The following is an 8573-nucleotide window of genomic DNA, read 5'->3' as shown; positions in this document are numbered from 1 at the left end:
TTCATTATTTGAACAGAAACCTAGAATTTGGGATGGGCAGGCCACATCGCCCTTCTTTTACTAACTTTACCAATTATTTATCCACTATCTCCAAAAATAAGAATTTGAGTTCCTTGAGGAAAATGAGCATTTTGGGTCTCTCTTTGAATCCTCAATGTTCTGCACAGAGATAGACATACAGAGAAAGCATTAAACAAATACATTGTTGACCAACTAATAATTATAATGGTAACAATAAAGATAGGAACTGCACCTGAGATTTCATTAGTTGAGGAAATTTCCAGGTGAAAAGCTCCCTCTTTTCCAATGCAAGTGGACACCTTTTCTTCAACTTAAAATTGTAAGCAGCTACCTAGAGCACTTGGAGATGAAATGATTTGCTCAGGGTCACACAGTCCATATGTGTCAGAGGTGGGACTTGATCTCAAGTCTTCCGTTTCTGAGACCACTTCTCCACATACTACATACAGAAAGCTCACTCTTCTGGATGATACCAATAATAGTATTAATAATTGTTCATGTTTGTCTAGAACTTTGAAGCTTACAAAGATGAAAAAATGAAAAGCTATGTTTGTGATTTGCCCCAGTTCATCAGGTATCTTTTTTTTTGGTGCAATTTTACTAGAATCTTGATTTTTCTAAGCCTGGATACCTTCACAGGTTATAGGATAAAGCCTTTGGGGGGGCGGGGGTTGATGATATCTCCTCTACAGGAAATCTATTAATCTCTGTCTATAGTAGGGAAAGGGAAACTTCCAGCCTGCAGGCTATATTGATCTGGTGTTGCCAGGATTTGAAATTAAATAAATCTAGTAACTTTTTAGGGGTGAATTAATTAAGTATTTGACCAAATATAGCCCTTGAATGATGTTATAAATATAGAAATGGCCCTTGGCAAAAAAAGCTTCCTATGGAATAGGAGTTTATCAGAAGAGATTTGACTTTTGTAGCTAAAGGCAGTTACTTAGTGTCTTCATTTGCTGAGTTTCTTTTTAAAAAAATCTTCTTATAAAAATTCTTCAAATAGTGTCTCATTACAGTAGAAAGAATAGTGTTGATAGGAGATGCTATTCCAAGGATAATTTGGATATGGCCAATTTTTTTTTAAAATTCTTTTTTAAGGAATGATGTAATTACAGGATTAATGTTCACTCCTCTAATAAACTGATGGTCATTTCTGACAATATTGTCAAAGGAACCATCCCCACGCAGATACTAGATACCTTTACAGAGGTTCACTTGTTTCCTCACACTGGCATTTCCTTGATTCCAATCCAGACAGCATGAGAAGCACCTCTAAGAGTTGCTGGCAGTAGACAGAGTAAGAAAATTACAAGAAGATAATAGCTCTCTTGGGTGGCTAGTATCGAACTTAGTAACTTCCCTTGTCAGAACACTTAGAAAGAAGGCAAGAGTTGCTTTGGAATGCACTGGTGTAGTTAAACAGGCTGTTAACGAAATGGATGCTTGTATGCACAGGTCTTAAAATATTTACTGTGACTTCAACCACAGCTTATGATCTGCGCTAATGATAACTTGCACTAAATGGTAGGTTTTTACAAGTTAGCTGGATAATCTAAAGCACTCTCTATGGAAGATATTGGAAAATTGGCCTCACTAGAAAAAATCTAAACCATTTTAATTCATATGTTTAAGATTATGCCATTTTACATTTTGTCTCTGTGTTACCCACTGGGATGGTCAAATGTCATTCACTTAGCAAAATCAGGATCAGTTTAGCCTATTTCCTTTTTAGATGTCTATTTACTCTCAGGTAGGAGGCTTTTCTTTTCTTTCTTCAAATAAGCTGCTACTTAGAATATACTGACAATGAATGGAAGTTTTAGGTTTTATAAATAGCCATTTTTAGACAAATTTTCTATACTTCAGGGCTAATCTATATTCCAGTTAAAACCTAAAAGATTAATAAATTAGCTATTAAAATGATTTTCTTTGGCAATTTAGACGAAGACTTCAATAACATAAATGAAAACAACACTTAATGGTAATTGAACTGAATCAATTATAATGAATAATCTTGGTGCAGAAAAACAAATGTAGATGCAACAACTCTTCTACTTATGTGACTTTGGCTTCATTGTTTAGATTCTCTGGGCCCCAGTTTCAGCATCTGTAAAAGGAGGATGTTGATTAGATAGTCACTTCTTTTCAGAAAAGAGGTAGGGGGTAATGGGTGGAATGCTGCATACACTGTCCTTTGTCTGTTTTGCTTAACTTTTTTTCTTTGTTACAAAAGGAGATTCAATGGGATCGGTGGTGAAAGTTTTGGTATATTTGGAGACACCTTGAGATACCTAAATAAGAATTACCTTGGGAGCTCTCCTTTCTTAAGGATATGAGAGTAAGGACCTTCTTAATAGTAAAATGAACTTTCTTTTGTATTTGCTGCTTACAAAAATAACCAGACCATTGATTCATTTCCCCTGAACTTTCAAACTTTTGGTAAATTATATATGTGGTTCCATGAGGTTAGGTAAATTCAATCATTCCTGCTAAAAGGTCCAAAGTAAAGTCACCTAATAAAATTCAAGATATTCACTGCACCTTACCCAAAGGAGATCTCCATTTATAAAACTTAAAAAAAAAAAAAAACCCAACACCTCTGTTTCTTGTTCTGTTCATTTGAATGTTTTCCATTAGGTAGATAATCCTCAATTTCTTTTTTTAGAACTCAAGTTTTTCTAGTGTGTGTATATAGGAAGTTTCAGTCATTTCCCCCCCTTTTTTCTCTCTGTTCTTTTTTGCCTTTTAACTTTGTTATTGGATTTTCCTCTTTTTTGATTGGGCTAGCTTACAGGTTTTTTTAATTCTATTAATCTTTTTTTTTTTTTTTAGGTTTTTTGCAAGGCAATGGGGTTAAGCGGCTTGCCCAAGGCCACGCAGCTAGGTAATTATTAAGTGCCTTGCAAAAAAAAAAACACTAAAAAAATTTTTATTTTATTCTAATTTTCAAGATTTTCTCCTTTTGCTTTTTTAAAAAGTTTTTTATTTTACAGTATTTCAAATTATATATATTCAAGTTATGAATGTTCTTTTTCTGTTTTGTTACTACTATTTTTTTTTTTTTTTAGGTTTTCTTGCAAGGCAAATGGGGTTAAGCGGCTTGCCCAAGGCCACACAGCTAGGTAATTATGAAGTGTCTGAGACCGGATTTGAACCCAGGTACTCTTGACTCCAGGGCCGGTGCTCTATCCACTGCGCCACCTAGCCGCCCCTACTATATGTTTTCAATGATATAATTTTTCCTCTGATCATTGCTTTAAATTTTGTTATGTTGGTTCATGGTGATCTTCAGTGTTTTTAATCTGACAACTTTTCAGACTCCTGAACTGTATAACAAGTATTTGTCAAGTAGCCATTACATGCAAATTGAGAGACTGCCTTAAAACCAGTATGACCTAGAGTCAGATCCTACCTTTTGATACATACTGGCCATGGTCCTGATCAAATTCACTCATCCCCAGTATCCCAAACATCTTTTTAGTAAGTTATGATACAGAACAATGGCTTTCTTATATCAAAGGAATTCTGGGTCTAGACAAACTGTACCAGATTCTGTGATTCTGAATAAACTCCAATTAAAAAACCCTTAAAGAACTATCTTCAAGCTGTATTTGATCAGACTGTATTTATACTATTGGTGGAAATAAAATTCTTTAAAAGGCACTTTTTTGGTTTTAAATTGAGCCTAAATTAACGAAATAATGATGTTTAAGAAAACCATCTTTGCGTCTTTCTCCTTACATTGGCCACTAGATGGAAGTGTCTTACAAGAATACCATACAGGCTATAGATTGTAAATCTTTTGAGTGACATCTCTATTTTTATTCATGGAAATGAAATTTATCACTCTTAAATACTCTAATGAAAGGGGAAGAAATGTCATTAAAATTCCCAATTTGTATATTTTTCATATAGAAAAGAAATCCCTCTTTTTAAAAAAAAAACTCTCCAAAGGTCTGTAACTCTTGTGATATTAGAGATATATGTTGACTAAAATTATACAGACAGCATATGCATGATTGCCAGAGTTTAAACCTCTTGGGTCTTTATGAGTAATTCTCTCTGCTTGCTCTGGGGACTTGATTTCTATTTTGTACTCTCTGTGAGCATTTGGGACCCATCTTAGTCGGGGCTTGACTATTGATGGGAATGGCTCATGTACTTGATGGTTTTTCCTGGTAAATTATAGGATGACAATCATTAATCTTCAGAATTACTGAAAGATGTTGTGGGGTATATCTAGGTTTTCCCCCCCTATACTACCCATCTACATCAATGCTTGCTTTTCTTAAAGCATAACTACCTGGGCAAAATTAAATGTAGTCTGCAATTAGAAAACAAACAAACATTCATTTCTTCATAATCTATGCAAAGTGCTTTGGCCTCTGAGGTATCTTGTAATTCTAAATCTATAATCCTTAAGAAATCCTTAAGGGGGCAGCTAGGTGGCGCAGTGGATAGAGCACCGGCCCTGGAGTCAGGAGTACCTGGGTTCAAATCCGATCTCAGACACTTAACAATTACCTAGCTGTGTGGCCTTGGGCAAAGCCACTTAACCCCACTTGCCTTGCAAAAAAAAAAAAAAGAAGAAGAAGAAATCCTTAAGGAATTCTTTATTAGTAGTGATCATGGATAAGAAAGCTTTCCTAGATTTTATCCCAGGATAAATTCTTCTGTCCTTCTAACCTACGCACACAATGTGTATCTTTCTACTATCAATTTACATGTACACATATATTTGTGTGTAGATGGATAAATTGCTCAGTTTTTTCTGTTCATGTTATAGTCTCATTATAAGCCAGTGTCTATGTTTTCATATCGTCTTTCCTCAACTCCAGACCATCAAAAAAAGAAAAAGGGAGGAACTCATTATTTTTAATTGACAATCTTTATTAACAACATTATACCTGCTCAGTCCTCCCCAACAAGATCAAATGATCTTTCATGATACAGGTACTGCCTCTCTATTGCTGAATTTCAAGTAGTTACTCCTATTAAAGGAATACAATCTGGGAAAAGTCCAAGAAGAAACTATAAGTGAAAGAAAAGTAAAAGGATATAAAAAGTAAATATTCCCTTTGAGAGCTTATTGGAATCTTCTCTTTTAAACAATCCCATCACATAACCCAACCACTTTTATATTGTGACTTTTGTAAAGATAGTCCCAGCCTTAATTAGTCATTCAAGAGATTGGACCAAGTCATGCATAGCAAAATAGCAAAGTGAAAAAACAATACATCTTGTCCATTGTATAACATGTAGTTGGATAAACCATTGAGTTAGTTTATTGATGTGTGTATATTTACTATAAATATATGCATATATATAAATTCATTATGTTGCTATATATGTTTTACATACAAACAGGCATGTCTTTATATGTATATTTGTGTGTGAATGTGCATATATCTTTTTTTTGGTGTTTGTATATATCTTAAATATGGATAGGAGAGTAGAGTGGGTTGCATTTGAGAAACTATACAACATTTCTATCAAATTCAAGCTGTTTGCTGACACAAAACCTATCTTGCTTGACATAATATTCTTACAAAGATGCCATATGATTATGAGTCATCACAATTGCAGATGATCCAAAGAGCAATGAAAAGATACAACAGATATTTAGTAATAGCTTATTCTTGAGAAATAGTATATAAGATATCATTAGGGATATTTGTGATTGAAAAAGGAAGTAAGCCCTTCAGGTACTGAATGACTGATAAGAGAGGGACAGCCTAAGTATGACATTGATACCCATGATATATGAAAAGAATTAAAAGACTTAAAATATGTTGGGTAGATTCTTTAGGGAGAACTTTTCAAAAAAATTGCATAAGCTGAGAAGGTATGGAGAGACTTGTATTCTTATCTATGAAATCTTAGATTCATTGAAGTAATTGAAGAATAAAAAAAATCATATGAGTAGCAGGGTTCATCTCTCTTGGGTGGTATATGATCTTTGACCTTTAAGATGCAATGATGAACTTATCTTTTTATCATTTATATAACCTCTGTGGACAAAATGCTATCCACCTCCAGAGATGGAACTAATGAAGACTGAAGCAGACTTTTAAAAAACTTTGTTTCTCCTTTGTGTGTAAGTGTATTTTTCTTTGCAATATGGAATATATAGAAATATATTTTGCATAACTTCATAAGTATATTTAATTTCTTATTACTTGCATTCTCAATGTATGGGGAGGAACAGGAAAGGGGAGGGAAAGAATTTGGAACTCTAAATTTTAAAAATGGATGTTAAAATATTTATACATATAATAGGGAAATCTTTAATAAAATATATAACACTATATGAAAAATAAAGTCTATCCTATGAGAAGTATTTTCCCCTCTGTATAGTCATATATCTATTAGTTTATGAGACTTTATGCCTTAGAATATAGTCGATACGCAGTGGATAAAGCACCAGCCCTGGAGTCAGGAGTACCTGGGTTCAAATCTGGTCTCAGACACTTAATAATTACCTAGCTGTGTGGCCTTGGGCAAGCCACTTAACTCCATTTGCCTTGCAAAAAAAAACAAACCCTAAAAAAAAAAAACAAACCTAAAGAATATAGTCGATAGTTATTAAACTATTCTGTAAAGCTGAGAAATCAGTATATTCCTTTTGATTCCCATTCAGTAATCACCAGACATCTAGCCTTTTAACTTTTCTAAAATTCTAATTATTTGATGTGTGTGCTGTCTCATGTTCTCATTGATTTATGTTTTTCAGGAAGTGTATTCCTTGAGTAAGGTCTGTTTTAAGATATTTATTCTCTTTCCTTTTATTTCTGCCTCTGATTTTAAGACCTCTGATTTTAAATTCCCTTTTTTTTTCAAAAAAAGGAGGAATTTGTTTTCTGTCTGATCTACATCAAACTAGAGCTACACCAAACTAGTGATACAAAAGTTTTTAAGGAACAACTTCTATTATAAAGAAGGTTGTGGTCTAGTTGGGGACATAAGACATATACACATATGTGTATATCTACATATATGAGACAATATTGATTTTTCCACTTAATGCCTTTGGGACCTTGGGTAATTCATTTCACTTCTGTGCTTCAATTTTTCTTCATTATAAGATAAAGGGGTTGGACTAGATAATAGTTAAGATCTCTTCTAGTACTGCAGCTTTGATCCTTTGAAAAGATGCTGTCAGTACTAGGTAGGATATCCAGTGTATCATGAGTAATACCTCCCTACACACAGTAGTTGCTATAGGAGGTAATAATGATAGCCAATATTTATATTATGCTATATGAAGGTTTGCAAAGCTCCAGCAAATCACTTAGCAAATTTTATTTCATTTGCTATTTACCATAACCTAGAATAAGAGAGTAAACACTATTTTAAGTATAGCAGACTTTATTAAGTGTCTGATACTGAATTTGAAATCTGGTCTTCCTGATTCCAGAACCATCACTCTCCTCACTAGCTACCTAGCTGCATATTATTATTATAATTATTGTTAATATTGTAGTTGTCAGGGATGGCTAGGTTGCGCAGTGGATGGAGCACTGGCTGGAGTCAGGAGTACCTGAGTTCAAATCTGACCTCAGACACTTAATAATTACCTAGCTGTGTGGCCTTGGGCAAGCCACTTAACCCCATTACCTTGCAAAAAAAAGGTAAAAAAATAAAAAAATGATACTGTAGTTGTCATTATTATAGTTCTATGAAGCACATAAGCACAGGATTGAAGAGAAGATCCATTGAAATGAATGGTTGGTTGGATGGATGAATGAATGAATAAAAAATTTATTAAGTGCTTCTAATGGACCATACCCTCTGCCTGGAGAAATTAATACAGATAAAACAATCCTCTCCTCAAAAGGGGGCATACATTCTATTAAGGTTCTAAAATAGAACCACTGTATCATACCTTTAGAGGTGGAAAGGTCCTTAGAGGTGTCTTGTCCAATCTCCTTAATTTATAGATGAAAAAACTGAGGCTTAAAGTAGTGAAGTGACTTGCTGACCAAGATAACAGATGTTTTAGAAAAGAAAGTCAGAGCAAATGGGCTACCAAAAGTATATGACAAATGACAAAGCCTTTCCAGAAATGGTTTCATTTACTTAATTTCTATTCATTAAAAGAGGGAAATCCTTAGTTTGGTTTTAAAGCAGAATTTTCCTCAATCATTTGTTACCTTTCTCTGCAAAAAATGGCATATCCTCTTGAATTGACCTTGGTACTGCGCGCGCGTGCACACACACACACACACACACACACACACACACACACACACTCGCTCATACATATATGAGCTTTCAGTATTTACCTTCTGCTACAAATTACAAGTTAAAAATTTTGCAATAAATCTTGAGCTTTAATGAGAAGCAGCCTCTTGGTGCCCAAAGCAATCTCTCAGAGGGCTTCAATGCTATCGTATTTTCTTCCTCCATTAGAAAGTTTTGCTATCAGCCTGGGAAATAGCATTGTTGTCACAACCACAGTGGGACCTGATCTATCCTGAAGAACTGGCCAAACCTTTGAAAGTAAAGTCCATCAGAGAGGTTAGGGTCACTTTTGCAATTTTCCCTCT

At 34.3% G+C, this 8573-nt stretch overlaps 1 long non-coding RNA gene across 5 annotated transcripts in view; it reads right to left on the bottom strand.

Moving 5' to 3' along the window:
• Positions 1-2018: 2018 nt before the first annotated feature.
• The window catches only part of LOC141512940 (uncharacterized), a 129057-nt gene continuing 122502 nt past the window's right edge, over positions 2019-8573 (bottom strand). For 2 of the 5 annotated variants that reach the window (XR_012475639.1, XR_012475644.1), the window contains 2 exons: positions 4932-5055; positions 2020-2131 (listed from right to left, as the gene is read on the bottom strand). This is a non-coding gene — a long non-coding RNA (uncharacterized LOC141512940). Of the gene's footprint in view, positions 2132-4931; positions 5056-8573 lie in introns of all 5 variants that reach the window. The other 3 variants (XR_012475645.1, XR_012475641.1, XR_012475640.1) reach the window with 3 other exon arrangements.

The sequence above is a fragment of the Macrotis lagotis genome, chromosome 2 (genome assembly GCF_037893015.1).
Source record: "Macrotis lagotis isolate mMagLag1 chromosome 2, bilby.v1.9.chrom.fasta, whole genome shotgun sequence".
Classification (NCBI taxonomy): Eukaryota; Metazoa; Chordata; class Mammalia; order Peramelemorphia; family Peramelidae; genus Macrotis; species Macrotis lagotis.
The sequence above is the reverse complement of the archived record's forward strand: the minus strand, read 5'-3'. Positions and strand labels throughout refer to the sequence as shown.